Source organism: Monodon monoceros, unplaced genomic scaffold (genome assembly GCF_005190385.1).
Source record: "Monodon monoceros isolate NGI ecotype Baffin Bay Population unplaced genomic scaffold, NGI_Narwhal_1 Super_Scaffold_2, whole genome shotgun sequence".
Taxonomy (NCBI): domain Eukaryota; kingdom Metazoa; phylum Chordata; class Mammalia; order Artiodactyla; family Monodontidae; genus Monodon; species Monodon monoceros.
This window is the reverse complement of record NW_021703776.1, coordinates 57,232,243-57,255,542: the sequence shown is the minus strand read 5'-3', so window position 1 is coordinate 57,255,542 and position 23,300 is coordinate 57,232,243. Positions and strand designations below refer to the sequence as shown.

The window sequence follows — 23,300 nt, the reverse complement described above, 5'->3', positions numbered from 1 at the left end:
GGAGAGCCAGAGATACTTAGGGAGCAGCATCACTGACTGCCACAACTTTCCGTATAATCGTTAGAAAGCTTACAACACTTGGCATACCCCGGAAGTAAAACTCTTTCTTATGCAAGCATCTCTAATTCACCTTCTGAGGATTTTTAGTTTGCTTGGTTTCAGCTTCTGTCTACGAAACTGGGGATACAAGTTGCTAGTCTTCCTCAGTCTCCCCACTTGCAAGTACCCTGACCAGTGTTTCAGCAGAAACCCTATGTTCTATAAAGAGCATGTGTAGCTGCCATTGCTGGTTTCCATCCAACACTATCCCTCCCCTTCTCATTTGCCGGAGGGGCCCTAAATTTATTCAGGTGGTAAATCTTGAACAGTCTAAGCTCAGAGGTGCTCACATCAACAACATTAGCACCACCTGGGAGCTCGTTAGAAATGCAAATTCTAAGGTTCCTCCCAAGACCTGAATCAGAAACTTTGGTCCAAGCTAATGGTGGCAATTCATTCTCCTTCCCACTGATTGACATAAGTTAATATCGTGATGCAGGTCTAGCCAATGAAACATGAGGGGAAGTAAGCTGGATGGGAGGGTGAAGAAAAAGTCCTCATTGTCTTTTTAAAAGACTGTGTCTCAAAATAAGTCAGAGTAAGACAAATACTGTGTATCACTTGTATGTAGAATTGAAAAAATACAACGAACTAGTGAATAAAACAAAAGAAGCAGACTCACAGACATAGAGAACAAACTGGAGGTTACCAGTGGGGAGAGAAAAGTGGGGAGGGGCAATATAGGGGTAGGGGGGAAAAAGGGTTATTATGGGGTTATATGATATCATGTGTGTGAAACTTTTGAAAATTGTAAAGCACTATAGAATTTAAAGAATCATTCATTCAACTTAAAAAAAAAAAAAAAGACTGTGTCTCCAGGAAAACATGTGATAAAAAGAGCTGCTGCAACCTTCTGGCAACCAGGAGATGGACAACATGCCAGGGTTGATCAAACAGAAAGAGAGAGGGAACCTGAGTCCTGGGTGCTACTAAATTAACTATCAGCCTGGAACCACCCTTTAGCCAACATCTTTATAGGTAATAAATTCTATATTCGTGAGGTGGCTTGCAGCAAAAAGCATCCCAGCTATGGAACAAAAGTTCCACTGTATTCCCCAGCAGTGTTCTCCCTGCTTTGCCACAGCTCTCAGGAGGCACCTTCTTCTTTGGGGATCAGGGAGACCTGAATCTCTGCCCCCTACTAGTTTGTTCTAGTCTAAGACCACCTTTGGCTGTGCAGGCAGCCCTGTTAGCTCATTGATTCTCCAGCTATATATCAAAGTTTTCCTCTTTTGTTCTACACAGTCAGCTCAGCGTTAGGGAGAGCTCCAGATTCAAAAAAGGATATCTAACAAGCTCAAATTCGTTGTCCGAGCCCCCTGTCTCAATTCCAGAGCATCAATGGATCGGTTTCTGCTCCCACTGCTGCATAGCCAGGCCCTCCTTAGAACAGGCTTGAGAATATGTCAGCCAAGTCAACTGTGAAACCTAGAACAATGACACGGTCACTAGCGCATAAATTGGCCCCTTTGCAGGTAGATCTCTACATGGTCCGAGGGGCAGATGAATCCTGAAGGACTATTTAATGCTATTCAAAACCCATCACAGGATCTTAGTATATTTAAAAAAAAAATTTTATTGAAGTATAGTTGATTTACAATATTGTGTAAGTTTCAGGTGTACGGCACAGTGATTCCGTTATACATACATACATACACATATATATCTATTCTTTTTCAGATTCTTTTCCCTCATAGGTTATTACATAACACTGAGTAGAGTTCCCTGTGTTGTATACTGGGCCCTTGTTGGTTTTCTATTTTATACATAATGGTGTGTATGTGTTAATCCCGGCCTCCTAATTTATCCCACCCCCATCCGCCTTTCCCCTTTGGTAACCATAAGTTTGTTTTCTGTGTCTGTAAGTCTCTTTCAGATCTTAGTATATTTTTTAAAAAGGCATGTAACAAGAGGCCCTCCCTGTCCAACTTAACAGCACAAGAAAAACCCTTCCCAAAGTGAATCCAGTTCTTCCTGACCAAATAATTCAAGTGATGCTCTCACAGTCAGTACATCCTACAAATACCAATTCATATCGTGGCTCTTTACCTTAGGTCTGCCCACCCCCTTCTGCACACTCGTGCACACGTGCAACTCCCTCATGGAGGAATCCCATTTGTATCCGCCCTTGCCAACCAAAATCCTTCTGGTACATTTTTAGACTTCATCTCTTCCCTTCCCTCACTGAGAATTGCTGATCTGTTGGTGGCTTTTTTGTTTGTTTAGATTGATTTTCTTACTTCGTTCAAGTTCTCCAAATTGGAGGGAGTCTTAGCTGGCTATCTTCAGAAAGCCAGACCATCTAATAAATATTTGTTGAACATGTTGTTGAAGGTTTTTTGCACGTCTAGGCAAAGGGTAGGAAACTTAGGTGCTTAAGAATATCGGCCAGATGATGTAAATGAGTGGAGCTGGCTGGGTACTAGAAAACTAGGGAGTGAACTTGAGAGCCCACGCCCCGTATGTGGGAGGCAGTTTGCTTCTCTGCTTTCACCTCATTGCTGTGTAAGAATTCAGGCCCAGTGATGCCAAAGCTGCTAATTTTCCAAAAGAATCTGGAAATCTGGATTGCCATGTCAAATCTCATTTTTTAATCTTGAGTCAGCATCCTGTAGGCCATCATTTTGTGATCTCTGGTCCAGACGCTTATTTAACAACTAAAAAGTTTTAATTGAATTTCAATTCTCCTAGATAGAGGTCTCACACATTACCCATACGATTAAGTTGTGACTATCCTTCCCATGAAGGTAACAGGCAAGAAATCTTTTGTTGAATCTTTTATATCAAAAATGTCATCATTGGGGTCCCCTGGTGGCGCAGTGGTTCAGAATCCACCTGCCAAAGCAGGGGACACGGGTTCGAGCCCTGGTCGGGGAAGATCCCACATACTGTGGAGCAACTAAGCCCGTGCACCACAACTACTGAGCCTGTGCTCTAGAGCCCGTGAGCCACAACTGCTGAGCCCGTGTGCCTCAACTGCTGAAGCCTGTGTGCCTAGAGCCCGTGCTCCGCAACAAGAGAAGCCACCACAATGAGAAGCTCGCACACTACAACGAAGAGTAGCCCCCGCTCGCCGCAACTAGGGAAAGCCCACACGCAGCAATGAACACCCAGCACAGCCAAAAATAGATAAATTAATTAATTTTAAAAAAAAGTCACTGTTGAGTTAGAGCTAGACAAACCCAGGATGTTACTTAATGTCTCTTAGTGTGAAATGAAGCCCTTCTCTGAAATATGCAGATAAATAAGAAAATGTTTGACAAGAACATGAAATGTCCTCAAAATATATATGACTTGAAATTTTAACTACTATTCCAATTCTTCTAAAAGTTAGTGATTCCCAGAAATTTTTCAGGTTTTGCTAAATAAAGTATGTATGTTCTGGGTCATGCCATTGCTTAAAAGGCTTATAATAGGGCTGAGGTTGTCCTATAAGTGAAGAGAATTACGGCAGATAAGCAAATGTAATACATGGGTGAATGAGTAGTATAAGTTTGTGGTATAAGGTGCAGTCAGTCCTCATCATTTGCAGATTCCGTATTTGCGAATTCGCCTACTCACTAAAATTTCTTTTTAAACTTAGAATCAGTACTTGCGACACAGTGGCTCCATTTTTGCTAATTCAGTGTTTGCAGCAACTTTATAGAACATAACTGCTGTGAATAACTGAAGAATCAACTGTAATTCTGTTTACAGGAGTTTAAAAAACACATTCAACTAGTGCCCTTTACATTTAATGAGTTTTTTTTCTCTTTCTCCTGAACCATCACTGAAATGTTGTGTTTGAGTCTTAGGCTACAGACCACCTTTTAGGTATAACTAATATCTTCTTGGTATTTTATTATGAACTCCTTTTGGGTAGTCTAAGAGTGACCAAACCAGTACTGACTCACCAGAGAGTTGCAGTTCACCAGGGTGCAGAGTAATGTGGAGAGCTGTCTTAGGGCCCTTCCCCACCTCTCTCACACACATGCGTGTGTGCACCTGCACACACACACAATTAAAACTCTTTTAAGGAACATGTGAGATACAGGAACAAGAGGTTTGAGGTTGAATAGTTAAAAATGTGAGCTGAAATTTAAGTTGAATTCATTTATTTCATGATCAGATCTTCTCTTGCAAGAACCGTGGTATTTACTAGATAATATTTCATTGTTATCTTGAATAAGTCAATAAATCAAGTCCATCATGTTTGAAATTTAATAGCTGCCTTATTAATGAAAATTGAGTATTAATAATAAAGTCAACATATTTAGGGCCCTTTTAAGTGGGATGATTTTCATTATTCATTACTCAATTACTTTTGCAGTAAAAAGAAATGAGTTATGATTTGTTTTGGATGAGCACGTTATTCAATTAATGACTTGTTGCAAATGTTTTAACCTAAATGTTGTAGTTGAATAACATTGGTAAAACTTTGCACTTTACCTTATCCAGGATAATGAACCTATTCTAGTCAAAACCCTAAAACTCAGTCCACTTTAAATTACGCTACAATAATAGCGTACTGCTATGTGATACATGGAATATGAAATTTTAAAAAAGTTATAGCGATCAAATTATGCACCTCAATTAATTAGGCAATAAGCCATGAAAGATCTGTTGTTACCAGTGGGTGAAAACTAGTTTGCTATTTGATGACCCAAGCTGAAGTCAGGCTGAGCTAACCTGAAAGAAGGCACTCGTTAACCACAGGAAGGATGAATTTTGAGAATTGTAATTACCATAGTAAATGGAATTTGGTGGTTTATTACAGCCCCCTTTTGAAACATAACATTATAAAGAATTCCTGCCCTCAGCAAGGCAGGAAGCTTGATATCATCCCCTGTTTATTTTATAATTACTCAATAAAATCCAGATGAAATTAGTTGTTACCAGTAATTAATGACCAGTTTAATAAAAAAGAATGGAGTCGAGCAGATGGTGATTATTTTTTTAATAGGGCCTGCTCTAAGGGATCATCCTGATGATAAACTCTTAACAGAAGTTTGTAGCTAAAATGGCTGGTGGTTGCCCATCTCATTGGTTACCGAGGCTAGTGTAATCCTTGCTTTTAAGAGCGAGGGCTCATTTCTTCACCAGCTAAAATTTTTAAAGTAAATGGCACTCTGGTTACTGCCACAAATAAAATAGTTTCCATTAGCACAACGGGGGTTGGGATGGGGAGATTCTAAAAGGAAGTTGAGCCCTGTGCATGTCTTAGGAAATCCAGAGGCCCCTTTTCTATGGGGATGTTGAACATGAGATGGAGTCAAGGTTGAACAGGTATTAAAGATGCTCAGAGAACCCTGTGTGAAAATGAAAGTTTGTATCATCCAGTCCTTTTTGAGAAGTGGCACATCTATATGGGAGACGGAGTAAGAACGGCGAGGTCAGTGTTGGCCACACACACCCCTCTTACCCTTAGCTGGTGAGCAGGATTTTCCATTTTTTGTAAGAGATGTGAGCGCTGCTTTCCTGGCACTCATGCTTATTAACACGTGAGAGTCGGAAATGCAGTCTGCAAACAGAGGGGACACAGAATTCATACAGACATAACAGACGCTGAGGGTGCCTGCACGCAGTTCTCAATATCCAAGACCCTGGCCCCACCTCTGCTTGAAGCCTCATCCTGCTCCTGACGTGCTCGCCACATTCTGCTGGAGAATCGCTGGCGCTGTCCCCTAGGTCCCCCCACCAGGCTGCTGGCTTCCTCCTCTCCACGTCTCCCTCAGCCCTTGTACCTCCATACATACTTGTTAAGTAGAATTACAGCACACATAGTCCTCGGCTCAGTAGCAGCTGCAAATGTTAGGAGGAATTCCCTACATTCGATCACAATTTTCCAACTTATAAGGATTTTCAGGAACATTCAACCCACATGGCAACTATGTCGGTGGACATTCTCAGCCCCATTTGTTTTGGCCCCATCCCTGCCTCTCTGCTATGTCCCCAGCCTCGTGTTTGTCCTACTTCTTCTGCCCTTCTTGTCAGTCATTCTATTTTATTGTACGTTTATGGATCCCGGAGAGCCACCTTGCATTCTTCCAGAGCTGGCAGAAAGAAAGAAGTGAGTAAATCATACCCCCATTTTACAGATAAGAGAACCAAAACCCAGAGAGCTTAAAAATTTGATCACAGGCATGGGATTAGCATGCGGTAGAGCTGGATGCGGGTCTTGTCTGCAGTTCCCACCGTGGTCTTTCTGCACCACAGCCCTTGCTGAGTCAGAACCTCACCAAGAATGAATGAGAGGGCTTCCTTGGTGGCACAGTGGTTGAGAGTCCGCCTGCCGATGCAAGGGACACGGGTTCGTGCCCCGGTCCGGGAAGATCCCACATGCCGTGGAGCGGCTGGGCCCGTGAGCCATGGCCACTGAATTTAAGTGGCCAAAGTATCTCTTTGCTTGCATTTAAGAGGAATGGGGCATCTGGAAGGGCTCCCATGGGTGGGCTGGAATTTCTTCTTCTGGAAATTTCAATCAGGCAGGAGATGAAGGGGAAGAAAGGGTTTGAGCTGAGCTCTGATGCAGCCTGAAGGGGACAAGTGGTTTCCATCTTTAGAGCAGTAAATGTGCCCACTGTCTAGCATCCTCAAGGCCCCTTGGAGGTTGCCCAGGCCTGGCCCACCCAGCACTGTTCACGACGGGGTCTCCCTGTCCACGTCCCTCCTCCACCTACAGGCAGAGAGCGAGAGAAGCCAGGCCTTAGGAAAGAACATTCTCCTCCCAGTCCTACTTGCCCGAAAGGTGTGGCCTTATTCTGGTTTTTGTTTTTTCTTAACAATGCATTGTTCAGAAAATTAAAAATTAAAATTAAAAAGATCAGAAAAAGTCAATTTGGTTACAAAACAAAAGGAAAATAATACAAGCTCTTCTGTAATGACGTCCCTTTGGTTCCATTAGGCCTGATGAGGCACATTCTCAAGGCCCCTCAGGAGATGAATCAACTCTTTCAAAGGCACTGGGGTTCAATTCAGTGAATTACCCACTAAATGGCTCCCAGTTATCCTGAAAGAGATAACATCTCCTTGCAGATTCTTCATGTCCTCCCAGGGAGTGATGCACACACAGAGAAATTGTGGTTAATTGCATAAATGAGGCAGAAGTCGGCTGTATGTAAATTCAGCACTGTGGTTGCAAACACTACCTAGGACAATCAGAAGCAAGGGTGGGGAGAATGGGAGCTTCATTTTGGCATCCTCCAATCTTTTCCCCATTTTAATAGGCAGCACTGGCATTCTGTTTGCATGCTTCTTGCATTTTAATCCCCAGAATTCCTCTCTCCCCAATTCTGCATTGTGTGTTTTAGGGCCACTTGCGCTGTGAGTAGTCACCAAAGCCCCATTGTAAATTATATAGAGGAAAAAGTTGGAAATCTTTTAATGGGCTTTTCAGAACTCTAAATTTCAAGGTTCGTGTTTTAATTTTAACCTTAACCTTAGCAGGCTCCTTTATCGCCTTGCTCGTACCTTTCTCATTACCCCCTCTCCTTCCTCCCTCTGTGCATCGCCCACCTCCATCTACAGGGGTGGGTGGGAAATTCCCTTTTGAAATCAGTGGGTGCTCCAGACACTAGGATAAAGAGCATGGGGTAGACTGGCCCAAGATCTTTCTCACCAAAGGAAAAGAGAGTTTGGTCTCAGATCTTACCAAAGTGAAACTCCTTACTGTAAAGGCATTGTGAGCGAACTTTTCATTCCCAATGAGGAAAAGAATTAGACTTTTCCTCTGGATAACTTTGATTACACAGTAAGAAATACAGGATCAGATAAATTCATGAAGACTTCCCCCAGGCAACTGAAAGGGGAGGTTTAAGTGAAAATCATTGTGAAGTACCCTTCGCAGCAGGGAGCTGCATCATAGCTTTTATTCCAACAAGTTGTTGGGATCTCATTATTAAGGGAGTTTGTGGACAGTTTGCAATTAAGTTTGAACCACTTCCTGCATGTTGCATCAAAACCATGGGATGCTGTGTCTTGGGCTAACATTTTTCTGCACATAGTGTACGCGGCTCTGAGCTGGAGGGCATAAATGTCATACCTTTCAAAGGGAAGATATCTTTGCACCAAACAGTCATGTAAACAGTAAATACATGTACTTTTTTTAATTATAAAAGGTGGATCTTCAATCTTAAGCAAAATATTTGTTCCCCAAATGCTTATCTAAAGTGTAAGAGGAGAAATAAATTATTAAGCCTGAAAAAAGTATAAGAACTCCATTTTTCAGTGATTTGGGGGGCTCCTCTTCCTCCTGCTGGCTAAAATGTATAGGCATTTTCCACCGCCACCCCCAGTTTCTCTTTTCAACCCTTGTCCCTGCTCTCCCTCCCTGCGTGCTCTCCTGCTTTCCTCTCTGGGTGGATGACTCCCAAGTCTAGGTTGCTTACCTGTTTGTTTATCCCCGTTGGATGTCCCACCACCATTTCAAACCCAGCATATCCAGAACTGAACTTTTATCAGCTATAACAGCACCGTCCAACAGAACTTTCTGTGATGATGGAAACATTCCATTTCCATGCTATCCAATATGGTTGCCACTAGCCAAATGTGGCTATTTAGGTTTAAATTAATTAAAATTAAATAAAATCAAAAATTCAGTTCCTCAGTCACACTAGCTACATTTCAAGTGCACAGTAGCCTCATAGGCTAATGGCTGGTGGATTGGGCATCACAGATCTTGAGCGTTTTTGCTTATATCTTTCCCGCAGCATTTTATTAGCTGTGGGTCCTTGGGCAAACTACCTGATGTCTCTGAGACTCAATTTTGTCATCTGTAAAATGGGACTGATAATAACCCCTGACGAGGTGGTTGTGAGGATTCAGTAAGGCAATAGTTAGAAGACACGTAGCTTAGTACATACTGAAAAGGCTTTTGTTAAATTGTAAATCCTTTTCCCTTCTCCAGTATTAACTTCCAGATATCCACCTGAAGCTTAGATGATGTGAACTCACCAGAGCCATTATGGCTCAGTTTGCACTTTGTAGGAACACCTAAAAGCACTCTGGGTTTAAGCTGTAGACCTTTAGGGTTTGGTTACTGGAAAGGTTCTGAGCGATTCTCTGCAGGCGGGTTAATACAAGAGGGCTCTGCAGGATCTAACAAGATTCTCCTAGGTTGCTGGGAAGTATTCAGTATTTTAGTTAGGACATTAGCCTTGTTTCCCAGGGCACAATGGCAGTAGAAAAATCCCCAAGAGACTAGCATGTGTGGGAATGTTTAGAGAGAGCCTGTTTGCTCCGGTGAACACCAGAGGGGTGGGGGCCAGTTCGGTTTGTGAGCGTGAACCTGACAAACGACTCCCTGGGCATCAGGAATGGCCTGGGCATTGGGTGCAGAGGTGTCCAGGGCCTTCTGGGAGAGCAGGGCCTCGGTCCTCACACAGGAAGCCCTCTGCCGTGGACCAGTCCTGCACACTCAACAAGTTTAAAAGGGGGAGGGGGTGTGGTTTATATCCTGGCTGCAGTCCACTAAAGCTTTAATTACATTCATTAGGGATTTGGAATAAACAGGTTGGTCAGCCTGAAATGGAGGCCCGTGCTCTCTGTGAAGAAAAGCTTCGCTAAATAAACCAGCAGGATAAACAGGATTTGGGGGGCACATGTATTTCTGGGAACCAGCTGGTGCTAGGGATTAGTGCATGCTTTTGGCATGCACATAAAGACTGCTCATTGTCAATCCACTGAAGGTCTGGAAGCCCCTCCAAGAAACACTTCATTAGCAGTTAAATACAGCGGCATTCTTGAAAATTTTAAACACGTACCCACACACATACCCTGAATTTTTTTTTTTCAAAATAACCTGTAAAGTCCCTGTTTGGGATGGAACACGTGGGGGAAAGGTGATTAGGGGATCTTGTAAAATACAAATTAATTTTGAAGCAGTACTGACTAGTAATTTTGTATTATTCCCTTTTCCCCCCAAATTTAAAGGACCCCGGCAGTACCATTATGATATTCAAAGCAGTGCACCATTCAACGCTATAATGGGTCCCCCATAGCTGAGAGCTGGGAGCCATCGGCTCAGACCTTCCATATTAATAGACCTTTGGTGTGTCATTCAACAGTATATACTCTGTATAATAGTGCTCAAATTTTGCAGACATTATAGTTTAGCTGTGTCTATGTCAGAGGGAGACCCTGCAGTTATGCCACTAACCATCTTACTCAATTTTGAATCTTCATTAGGTATTTCCCAGGGGCTATGTAGAAATTTTTTTTTCTCTCTTCTCTCTTGCCTTCTCCCTTATTCTTCTGCCATCTATTTTATCCCTATGTATTTTTCAAGCGATCAGATGAACACAGGATGATAAGAAATATGTGAAGGGTAATAATCATGGCCTAAAGAGGGAAGAGGGGAGAAAGTTTAACCAAGATGCAAAATGTTGGTAACATGGCAGTTCATCACACTAACCTCTCTAGTTTTGTGTGTTTTTGAAATTATCTCTGATAAAAAATTTAAATAATCACCATCCTCAACCCCTTCATCCGCTTCACCCCCAGCATTTACTCACAGTTTATAGCTTGTCAGGTATCTTTAGCATTCACAAACTCCTTGGGTTAAGTCAAGCAGGAAGAAGACACAGGGACGTTCATACCCCTTTGATTTTTTAAAAAATGATTATTCAGTCCTCAAATGTGTGTGTACTTACCTGAAGAATCCAATACCTAAACGCATTTATCAGGTGCAAACCTCCTGGAAAACAGGGAACACCAAACACTTTAGTCCAGAAGCAGCTTAACTGAACTCTTGCAACAAAAAGAAAGAAAAATCACTTGGAAAAATAATCAGCTTCCAAGGCCCATGAAACTTGAGGTCTGTAAGCTTGTGACGCCCACAGGCATATACTTTGTAAAGGCACAACCCATGTATAGAGCTGACTTTGCCCCCCACAGTAGTTTCACTGCCTGAGTGGATTAATCCAGTTAAGAAGAAAATGCTGGGCTTCTCTGGTGGCGCAGTGGTTGAGAGTCCACCTGCCGATGCAGGGGACACAGGTTCGCGCCCCGGTCCGGGAAGATCCCACATGCCGCGGAGCGGCTGGGCCCGTGAGCCATGGCCACTGAGCCTGCGTGTCCGGAGCCTGTGCTCCGCAACGGGAGAGGCCGCAACAGTGAGAGAGGCCCATGTACCGCAAAAAAAAAAAAAAAAAGAAGAAGAAAATGCTGCTGTCTCCACCCTGTTCCCAAACAATGCTCTTCTGACTGCTACTCTGTATATAAGTGAGTCACATATACACAAAAATAAATTTGAATGAGGAGTTGGCCCTGTAATTGTATTCATGCATGCATGCGGTTATCTGAATGTGTGCTGAATATCCTTGCCTCACTTGGGGACGGTTCTCATCTTGGACAAAGTCAACTTTCTGTCTCAGCTATTAAGTGTATTGTCTGCCATCGTTGCTCCCTGATTCTCTGAGGATGGATAATGCATGTACCAACTGAGTTAGAATATGCCTCGGGTGGGATATTAGTTGAAATATTAGTGGAAATATCAGCGGATATTCGGGGAAATGTGTAAGTCAGAGATGGCACAAACTTTCAACTTATGTGTCACCTTAATCAGTGGATAGTGGCAACCTAGGGCTGGTGAAAAGGAAGATTCTAAGGCTGAATCCATAAGCAGCACAGGGAAAAGGGCTGGGATGGAGTTGCAATGGCTCTCATGGGCTGAGTGGATTATAAGTGGCACTGGAGACACTGTGCGTGCCATCCCTGGCATAAACAAACCCTACCTGTGTGAGATCTCCTCTGACACTGAGAGTCCTCTTCCACCTCACACGCTTCCTCTCCTCTTTCTCAACCCAAAGTCTCCTTAGCCAGAGTCCTCCAGTTCACCCCATCCCCTGGTTCTAGATTCACTCCAAGTCACTTGTCTTAACTAAATGTTGACTGTCACCCAGCCCACTTGGTCAGAAGAGCCGACCTAAGTGGATTGGTCATGGCAGCATCAGAGAAGTGCTTTTCTTTGGAAAGAGAGACTTTTGACCCCAGACTTAGATTTCTGTCTAAGTCCATCTTAGGTAGACTGGACTGCATAGGTTCCCTACACAAATGACCTCTTACATAAGAATTATCCAGTCAGATGGCTGTTACATTTTTGACATAATTCCTGGGTGAGAGTCAGGGGCATAGGGCCAACACCATGGAAATAGCAAGAGTCTGAGCAGCCTCCTGACATATGTGCAGTATTATGCTGAGCCAAGTGCTCTTCATGCTTTTATCTAGCGAGATCTTGACAGTAACCCCCATGAGGTAGGTGTTAGGGTTACCTCTGTTTTATAAATGAGGATCCCAAGACAAGAGAGGGTAAATAATTTGCCGAAGCTTGAATACCTAAATAAGGAGTTTGCCCCCAGAAGCTAGACTTTCAACCAAGCTGTGTTCACAGCTGTTAATGATACTGGAACTAAAACTCTAGAGACCTAAATCCAATTTTTTTTTCTTTAGTTTTTAAACTTTTCCCAGCTTATGAGGAGAATTATGCACCATCTCATTAGCAGTTTACATGGAAACCTCAAATAACTCAGTTAATTTACTTCCAGAGGAGGCAAAACAAGGAAACTCAAAAGCTATTTGTAGTTTTGAACCACAAAACCTCATAAAATACAGCTTCTTTGTTTTGTTCATTGGTTTTTACACGGATGTCAAATTAGCAATGAAAACCATGTGTAAGAAATAGCCATAGTTATTTCCAATTCGATGAAAGTAGAAAAGGAATGGAAGGGATGATAGAGAGTTGCCAACAGAGGGATATTCCAGTTGGCCGTCAAACCAGAGATTTGTGGGCTTCGTTTTCAGAAGTGGTTTTTATTCTTGGCATTGACGATGAAAGAGACCATGGTTTACTCTATTCGGGCTAAAGTAAATCAAAATTAATTGCTTCACTGATAATTTACGCTGACCTGTGGCTTTAAGTAGTGATTGCTGGAACATGAACCAGAGATTTCATTAAGGTAGATTAACTATATTATTCCTTTGTTGTGAGAAAATACCCAGTATTTATTGGGAATATACAAAATAATGGTATTCAGGGATGGGATTTTGTTCATTACTGCAGTTACTTAGCCTCCATGCATGAATTTCATTTGAGCGCTAAAATTCCGGGAAAGAGATTATCGGTTTTAAAAAAAAGCAATTCTTAAGTACTCTTCACAGACAGCTACTAGTCTTTGAATGATGCTGTTCATAAGGGTGTTTCTGTTGGTCTGCAGTCTCCAAGTTGCCTAGGGTGTGTGGGGCCCAGGAGCAGGGGCATCCAGCACCCACCGCCCCTGTGTGTTGTTTCTCCAAGCTCTGGGAAAGGAGAAGCCCCTGGGTTTGGGTGCTCATGTATTTGGCTTCTTTCAGTTTGCAGCATATTGCAAATGATTCCTCCTAAATTTAATAGTTCCATTTTAGTCAACATTCCTTGAAACTGAATTTTTAACAATGGCCATGATAGAAAATAAAGTTGGATATTTTTAATAACTTGTATCTAGAGAATAGTTATAAGCAACATATTATTATAAACAGTATATTACCATGTACATATGATGTGATTACAAAATAATAAAATTAAATTTTATATTGTAGCTTCTCTGCATCTCAAAAAAATTTAAGTACATGTATTCTTCCCCTGTTCTATTGTTATCATAATCTCAGAATAAAGGACAGTCTTTCTCATGAAAGGATTATTTTATTCCAAGATTATGTCCTTTCTATATTTTATGTTACAATGACTTTTTCTTTTTAATGAGGGGCTGGTGATGGTAGGTGGTAGTTAGATAAGGTGTACCACTTGGCAATAGAAATGGGCAACCGAGTGTTAGTTATTAAATAAATTTATTTATTTATTATTTTTGGCTGAGTTGGGTCGTTGCTACGTGCAGGCTTTCTCTAGTTGTGGTGAGCGGGGGCTTCTCATTGTGGTGGCTTCTCTTGTTGCGGAGCACGGGCTCAGTAGTTGTGGCGCATGGGCTTAGTTGCTCCACAGCATGTGGGATCTTCCCGGACCAGGGCCCGACCCGTGTCCCCTGCATTGGCAGGCGGATTCTTAACCACTGTGCCACCGGGGAGGTCCCTAAATAAATATTTTTTAAAGTTTTAGAATACTCAAGCTATACTATAGCTGCCCTTAAAAAAAAAAAAAAAAAAAAGAAATATAGTTGTCAAGAGAGTAGTTAAGAAGAAGATCACCTATTCTCTTTTTTTCTTATGTCCTTCTCTTTTCTCCTCTCCCTGTCCCCAAAAATAAGGTGAACTCTTAATAAACCAACTACAATATCTGATATGAAATTGGCTTGCCCTGGTGTTAATTTATTTTGTGCAAATTAGACAGGAACTACTCCTCAAAGTCCAGGAACTATATCCTCCTGTATGTATCACATGTAAACTTAGTAAAGAAAAGGGAGGAAGAAAAAAGGTGTCTCACTTAATGCAATAAACTGTTGGTTTTGGTTTGGTACCCAAGAACAAAATCTGATTCATTGGTGGTGCTTCAAAAATTATGCCCACAACCCATGTGAATATCAGATGAAAATCTCACACACACAAACACACAAACCCCTCACAAGTTAAGTGCCAAACTGATCTGATTAGATGGTGTGGGTTTTCTTCTGGTGCTTCTTTTAGTTTTATTATTTTGCATTAAATTTTTAACAGCAGCATATTAAAAGAGGCTCTGAGTTTTGGTGACACTGCGAAAAATTTTATGAAGCTTCAAAATCCACCCCATAGGCCTCAGATTGTGAAGGCAAAAATAGCTCTGGGATGAGAAATGAAACATATGATTGTTCAAAACATTACTAGAAACTTTCTGAAATTAATGTTACTTGGGAGTCCAAATTGTCTTTTGTCTTTGAAAAGAAGAGCATTCGTTAAGTTCCCTGATCACCAGGAAAGGCCCTTCTCTTAAGGAAGGGGCACAGACAAGCAGTCACTCCACTTGCTGCTGCAGGTCATGTTTCACTGGCCAGCTGTTCTAACCAAACACCCCTCAACCTCACTGTGGCTTTAAGTTGCTAAAATGAGAGGAGCCACCCCATGAATTTATTAGCAGATGTGTGTTCTGAAAGCCATCATTACTTTGAGACCTAGAACAGCCAGGTCCTCTGACATGTGGACCACACATGATCACATGATGAAATGTGCCATTATTCCCATAGCCTCTATTCGAATGTCTTACGGATCATTCTGCTTCCTTACTGGCTTTCCGTCCATCCTTGTCCTGGGTTGCGTGTCGTAATAGTTGGAGAAAAGGAAAATCCCTAAGGTACTCTCCACTGGAAAGATCGATTGTTGTCCTTGTCAGGTCAGAGATCCCACTGTCCGGAGCGATGAGTTAGCAGATTTGCGAGTGCTTAGAATTGTGGTCTATCTGCCAGCTCCTAGCAGCTTTCCTTAAAAGCTTTCTTGGTTTCACAAACTGGTTTTCACCAAAACATGACAGTGCCCAAAGGGCCATTGAAAAGGCAGATCAAAGCTTTTGAGCTTGAAATGAAGTAGTTGGATGTGGTACTTTGTACAGAGGTCTGGTTGTGGACCACATCTGAGCCTTGTGCGACTGTATGAATCTCCCAAGTAGAGGGCAGCCTATAACTGCATAGAAAAACACCTTTCCATCAAGTAGCTGTGCTCCTGTTGCCTGTCCTGCTAGAAAGGCCTTCTACAATTGGCTTCTTCTCAAGAAATCAAGGCAGAGAAGTAAAGAAGAGGAGGTGTGTGGGTTTATAGATGCTCCACCTCCCAGCATGTTGACCTTAAGGAGAGGAACCATCTGTTTGTATTCCACCTACTGTAACTACCTTTTTCAAATTTGCCTGTGATTGAAGCAGTAATTTAATCAATCAATGCATGCAGAATCAGTGAAGGTGGCTTGTTGCTTTCAGAATCAGCAGAACTCGTGATTGCAATACTTATCCTAATACGTAGTAGCTCAGCTCAGAAGTAACCAAACTGCGACGTTAAGCGTCAGAATGAAAGATTTGTGAGTTAGGATTTCCAGAACAAGAGTCATTCATATGACGTTTGTCAAACACTGAGTGCCAGGCCCTATTCCAAGTGCTTTACATGTATTAATTCACTTCATCTTCACAACTCTGTAAGATAGCTCTTATTATTTTCACCATTTATAGGTAAGAAAACTGAGGCACAGAGAGGTTAGGTAACATGCCCAAGGTCACATAGCTGGAGAATATAGAGGAGAAATTAGCATCTAAACAGTCTGCCTACAAAGCCCACCTCTTAACTGCTACACTAATATTTTCAAACAGCAGGCCGTGACCTATTAGTAGGTCAAGAAGTTAGTGTGGTGGTCATGACCAGGATATTTTGTTAAAATCAAATAGAATAGAAAAATATCAGAATATATCACAGGTAGTAAGGATTGTTTCAAGAAATTTTTGTTTCAGATGTTTACATAAAAATTCTTTGTCTTTGCGCCCAGATATGTTTCACAAGTCATAGTTCTTCTAAGTTCAGAAGGACAATATGGTGCAAATACTGCCTATTACAAAACTCTCCCTACAGGGTCCAGGGCAGCCCCCTGTAATCAAACACACTGATGTTTGTGCAGTGAAGCATATAAATATTCACACTAAATACAATAAATAAAGTGTGTAAATAGACTTTAAGTAGTTCATGGCAGGGTTGGTCCCCCTGTGAGCTTTGCTGTCAAACATAAGAAACTTTCCAATTTTCAGAGCTCTAGAGATTTCAGAATTGCAGATTGTGGACCTAGTTATACATATGTGTGTACAGGCTTTCTTATAATGGATTGAGGTCAAAAAAGTTTGGGAAACACGGCCTGCGGGAATCATTGACTGTTGGAGCTGGGAAGGAACATAGGGGTGATATATTTCTTATACCCATAAAACCAAAACTCCTCAGTTTTAACAAGTAGAAAAACCAGGACCAGACCGGGGGTTGGGGTGAGCATTGAGACTTCCAGAGGCCACCCACTTCTTCTCCCCAAAATGAGCCTCCTGACACACAGCTCCAGCCTCTGGACTACACGGCCTCTTCAGAGTCTTATAATAACAACCAAACCACACCATGCATCTCAGAGTCTGGATTCTTGTCAGGTTTTTCTGAGAGAGGCTCGAGTTTCTAGTGGTCACTTGCATCACTGGGTTCTCCAGAGCGGGCGGAAGCCAAGTGGTTTTGCCCCAGCAAGACACTTGGGCTCAGGTGTTTGGCCGGAGAGTGAGGTGCAGGGCGGGCTCTGCCCGGGCTCCAGCCAACTCCGTAAATTTCCTGAGTTTGTGGTTGAAACTGGTCTCCATGGACCAGCAATTTGACATTTTCCCCCTGCGGTGTTATAGTCATGTTTCCACGTTTAATATGTCAGACTGAATGAACATTGTGGTCTAAGGATTTAAAAGATTTATAATGGAGTCTTGAAAATTTACTTAAGGAATATGTACTTCCCCAAGCAATAACAAATATTACTGCAAATGACCATATTAAATTAAAGTAACTTGGGCATTTCTGATTTGTAGGAAGGTTAAAATTAATCTTATGGCAGTTTCAGTTTCAAAATGAAAACATGACTTTGCCTCACCACAGATTTGCAGGCTGTTAGTCAACAGTGAATGAACCCTCAAGTGACTACTTTTTTTGTTTAAGAAATATCCAGTTCACTCTATGTGTAGAAAAGCAATACTAGAAGGAAAATACCCTGAAAAATCAACCATAGTTGTATCTGCAAACTTCAAAGGTTCTGGTAAAAAATGTTTTCATAAGCTGAGTGGTGAGTACTTGGATTGTCATTTTATTCTTCTTTAAACTGTGCTTGTAAATATGTACCCTCAATTGTGTGTGTATTACCGAATTTTTTTTAAATGTTTTTAAGCACAAGTCACAAATCCATAAAAATTTTTCTGTAAGTGTTCTTTAATGAGAAGTCTTATTTTTATACTTTTAAAAAGGAAAAGAAGGCTTCCTTATCCATCCTTCATCCCTTCCCCGATTAGTTCCTTTAGTGAATAGGCAAGGAGCCTGGTTCAAATGCTTTCTTTCCATATTAAAAAAATAATAATAATAACTACAGGTATACTGGTAAATGTTTAATGGCTGACTCTTGGGGTGGGGAGAAAACCCTGATTTGTAATATTTGCCAATTTCCATGGTTTAAGTACCCCCATCATGGCCAATTTCAAGCAACCAACATTACATTGCTGAACAGAGTTGGGAAGAAATGTGCAGTAGCATACAGCATCATATAGTATTCTACCAAACAGATATGACATTATTAATGTAAATAACCTAAATAGCATAGATAATAGTAAAATGAAAGAAAATGATAAGAACTGATAAACCTTGTGTATTGTTACCTTTATTTTTTTAATTTTATTTATTTATTTTTTTTGCGGTACGCGGGCCTCTCACTGTTGTGGCCTCTCCCGTTGCGGAGCACAGGCTCCGGACGCGCAGGCTCAGTGGCCATGGCTCACGGGCGCAGCCACTCCGCGGCATGTGGGATGTTCCCGGACCGGGGCATGAACCCGTGTCCCCTGCATCGGCAGGCGGACTCTCTTTATTTTTAAGATGCTTGTTTTAATTTTAAGTTCACATAATTTATTTTTTATTTATTTTTTAATTTTTATTTTATATTGGAATTTAGTTGATTAACGATGTTAGTTTCAGGTATACAGCAGAGTGATTCAGTTTTACATATACATATATCCTTTTTCAAGTTCTTTTTCCATTTAGGTTATTACAGAGTATTGAGCAGAGTTCCCTGTGCTGTGCAGTAGGTCCTTGTTGGTTATTTTATTTTATCTTTTTCACTTTTTATTTTACATTGGAGTATAGCCAATTAACAATATTGTGATAGTTTCAGGTGCACAACAAAGGGACTCAGCCATACATATACACGTATGCATTCTCCCCCAGACTCCCCTTCCATCCAGGCTGCCACATAGCATTGAGCAGAGTTCCCTGTGCTGTGCAGTAGGTCCTTGTTGTTTGTCCATTTTAAATATAACAGTGTGTACATGTGGATCCCAAACTCCCTAACTATCCCTTCCCCCATGGTAACCATAAGTTCATTCTCTAAGTCTGTGAGTCTGTTTCTGTTTTGTAAATAAGTTCATTTGTATCATTTCTTTTTAGATTCCGCATATAAGGGATATCATACGATTGTTATCTATTTTAAATATAGCAGTGTGTACATGTCAATCCCAAACTCCCAATAACATAATTTAATTTTTTAAAATGGGTATGTTTAACAACTGGCCTAAATCCCTAAAAATTTAATGATCAGCTCTCACAAGCCAGCATAAGCCCGCACCAGCACACGAGTACTCAGAACAGTTGCCATTGCAAAGCAGAAAGAATTCAGGGACGTGGGCACAGCGAGCCTTCCCTGCACCACAGCCCAGTGAGGCTACAAATCCAGGGCCCCCAGGAGCCAAGGGACCCCACAGAGCAGAGCTGGCAGACCCTGGGAGGATGAAGGCCCCTGCTCTTCCAGTTGCCCCACTTCCAACGTGTAAACCCCCGAGGGGTTTCCTCTGCATTTCCTCAGGCCCTAAGCTTCAGCTCCTTAACCCCTTTCAACTTAACCGTGACTCTCCAGCTAACACAAGAAAGCTCAGGGTTCTTTGCTGTGCCAGTGGCAGCCTGGCAGAGCAGGAACGTTCGACAGGGTCCCAAGGCTGACTTCTCAGATGCCAGCTCTGCCACCAGCCAGCAAAGTGACCTTGAACAGCCCCCTTCACCTCATTTCCCAGTTACTGTGAAAAATGAGGGCATTGGATGAGGTGACCTGTCTCATCCAGGTTCCTCGCTGCTCTAAAACCCCATGTTGGCTGCGATTACTGAGGGCTTCAGAGAAGATCACGAGTCATGTCAAAATCCATTGAGAAAAACTCATCAGACCACAGAGTGGTGTGGCTTCCCAAGCCTGAGCTCTCTCTCATCTGGGAATACAGGGGAAACATTTCTAATCCTGATGAAGGAAAGAACTGGGCTCTGGTCCTTCAAGGATATGTCGAAGTGCAGCTGCCCTTGAAGGTGGAAAATGCTCAGAGCCAACTTAAGTCCAGTTCTTGGCTGCAGTCACAGCCTTTATTTATTCTACCTCATCAGGTTCTTTATAAACTTGTCTCCCCAGGTGATTCTTTGCCATTGGGAATCCACCCATCTTTTGACAAACAACTGTATTGATGGAACATTGCTTGAAAACTTTAAGGTTTAAACAAGTCTTCAAAAAATAGGTAAAGTCATGGGTGATAAGTGAAAGAGGAACAGTGCAACACTGCCAAGGGAGAAACTGGTGAATTTTATCCAGCGCTCCAAAGGCGTTTTTATGCCCATGCGTGTGTGTGTGTGTTGTCACCAGGAATAAATTCTGCAGCTGTGTATCTTGGTATGGCAAGCTTGCCTTGATTTATGGGTATAGCTGCAAGTTCATAACCACCAATCCAAGGGAGAAGGAGGGAGAGTGGAGGGAGAGAAGGGTTGGCAGAAGTGTTTTATGAGTTTCATGTTTAATGCTTTTAACATGGTGCCTCGTTCTCGCTTCTAGAAAACACAGCAGATACAAGCCAAAAATAGATGGCTGTCCATAGCCAACCAAATCCATGAGGGGGTGAAGGTGAGGGATATGTGTGTGCACATTGTCGTGGTTGTTTATAGTTGTTTTTATCTCTGAGCTGTAGGAGAGTGTTTATTTTACAATAAAAACTGTGAGCTGTGAAACTTTTATACTTTTTAACCAGAGTAAGAGAAGACACTGCAAAGCCTGCAAAGCTTGCTAGCTCGCTCTCTCTCTCTGGCAGGAGTTTCTTTCTGACACTCTCTATGCACTCTCTGGGCTGATTCCTGGTCAGCTATTCTGCATCCCATCCTACTATACATGAGGCATGAACCAGGTGCTTTCAGAGCCATAGACATGCAGTGCATCCTCAAGAAACTTGGAGTAAGGTAGATGGAATATACAGATAAGACCACATTTATGAAGCTTTCTATAATAATAACAGCCACTTCCTACATGACAGGCACTGCTGCCTCGTTTAATCTTCACAACAGTCCTCTGAAGTCAGCACTATTATTGCCTTGTCCACCAGCAGGTGACCTTCCTCCACCATGAATATTCAGACTCACAAGATGACCAGAGGCCGCCATGGGCGCTGGGTCTTTTCAGAGAGATAAAAGGCAGAGACACAGCCTGCCAGCAGGGCCGCGTCACACCTTCTGTGAAGTCCTTACTGGTACACATGGCAGTCTATCCAGATGCAGATGGAAGATGCCCCTCGGGAAAAGATGGGAGCTGCCCTGGAATCAAAGCTCTTATAACGCTCCCTGGACACGCTCCCCAGTTCTCTGCAAGGGGCACGTTCAGGGGCAAGATCACGGCGCTCAGGAAGCCCAGAGCTCTGGCTTCCTAACAGGTGTGGACAGATGGTTTCTAGCTCCTCCCACTCCAGATGTCATTTACCAGTTGGGGGGTCAGTCTTAATATAAGCAGTGTTGCCCTGTAGCATATTTGACTTACCGTCTTGGCCAGGTTACCAGAGTTAACCAAAGATCAAAGTCTCTTATAGAAAGGGAAAAGAGGTATGTTAACCCTTTATCTACAATTATTAGTCCCATTTTTCAGAGACTAAAGCTGAGGCTTAGAGAGGTTCATCAACTTGCCTCGAGTCACATAGTAAGTCACACAGCCAGCATTTGAACCCTGGCCTGCCTGACTCCAAGTCCCATGCTTTTAACTAAGATGCAAGATGTAAATTTTTCATTCTACTCCATAGCATATCTGTGTTGATTTTCCTACTTAAAAAACTAACTTAGGGCTTCCCTGATGGTGCAGTGGTTAAGAATCCGCCTGCCAATGCAGGGGACACGGGTTCGAGCCCTCGTCCGGGAAGATCCCACGTGCCATGGAGCAACTAAGCCCGTGCGCCGCAACTGCTGAGCCTGCGAGCCACAACTACTGAAACCCATGCTCCGCAACAAGAGAAGCTACCGCAGTGACAAGCCCACGCACCACAACGAAGAGTAGCCCCCGCTCACTGCAACTAGAGAAAGCCCGCATGCAGCAACAAAGACCCAACACAGCCAAAAATAAATAAATAAATAAATTGAGAAAAAAAAACCTAACTTGAATGACCTACACTGAAAACACTTGGTCTTCCTGGAAGAAGCAATATGTTTAGCCTGTGGTTTCACCCACTCCCTGGTGCACTGCATACCCCAGTTGAAGAAGCTCAGCAGTATGCCAGTTAGCAGTTGTACTTAGAATAATAAACGAAAGCACCAGTTCCTGCTTTTCTCTATAGTCCAGATTTTGAGTAGAGGTTTATGAGGAGGGAAAAAAGAAGTTTTAAGAGCAACAGAACCAACTTTACATCTGAAAATAAATGAGTACGTGGCTGCCGGGTGCAAACAATTCTGTTTTACATTGTCATTCCTTTCTTCTTTTTAAATCATCACCATCTTGTAGCACAAAACTGAAGAGCTCAAGGCAAAACTTGTAGCTTTATTACAGTTTGGTTCAACATATAAAATCCAGTTTATGCATATAGATTATATTGCAAAAGCCCTTTAAGAAATGTGCCAGCCATGTTCCAAGTGTAAAAGTAGACATTTTAAGACACTGTAACTCTATTGTAACATTTTTTCATTGGGTGTTTGAGCAACTCAAAGCTTTTACCAGGCATGAGAGCTATCCGCTGACTTACAAAATGCCGCAGTGTAATGAAGACAAATATAAAGGAATTTTGTAGGCAGAATGTGAAATGGGTTGGGTAAAATACCATGTTTAAGTGCAATGGAATCAGTTTACGATGAATTGTATTAAAATAGTCAAAGCACAATTGGTGAGAGGGTGGGGTACGGAGGGGAGTTGAGAGGTATGGTTATGGTCTGGTTCTTCGCTTAGGCAGTGGGCACAAGTGTATGCTTTTTTCACCTAAACATTTTCATATACTCTATTCACTAGGCTTTTCATCGCAATTTTCAAAAATGCAGTTGACATTTGCTCTTTAGGTAGGAGATACCATTTCATAGATTGTTTTGAATCTCTTAGTACATGAATTTATGAAATGCTAGATTAAACAGTGAGAAAAGAACAAAGTTTGAATGTAACTAGCATAAGAGAAAGAATAACTTTGAAGTTTCCGAAGTGAAACTACCAAGAAAAGTCACCTTTCCCTTTATGAGTAATAAGATCACAACATGAACAGATCTTTCTCCGTGATCTTCCTCCTGGTACAGTGCTCGTACCCTCTTATTGAATC

General features: G+C 42.1%; 1 protein-coding gene across 2 annotated transcripts in view; it reads left to right on the top strand.

Moving 5' to 3' along the window:
* JAZF1 (JAZF zinc finger 1) overlaps positions 1-23,300 on the top strand; it is a 336,892-nt gene that overhangs the window by 263,083 nt on the left and 50,509 nt on the right. The window lies entirely within an intron of this gene.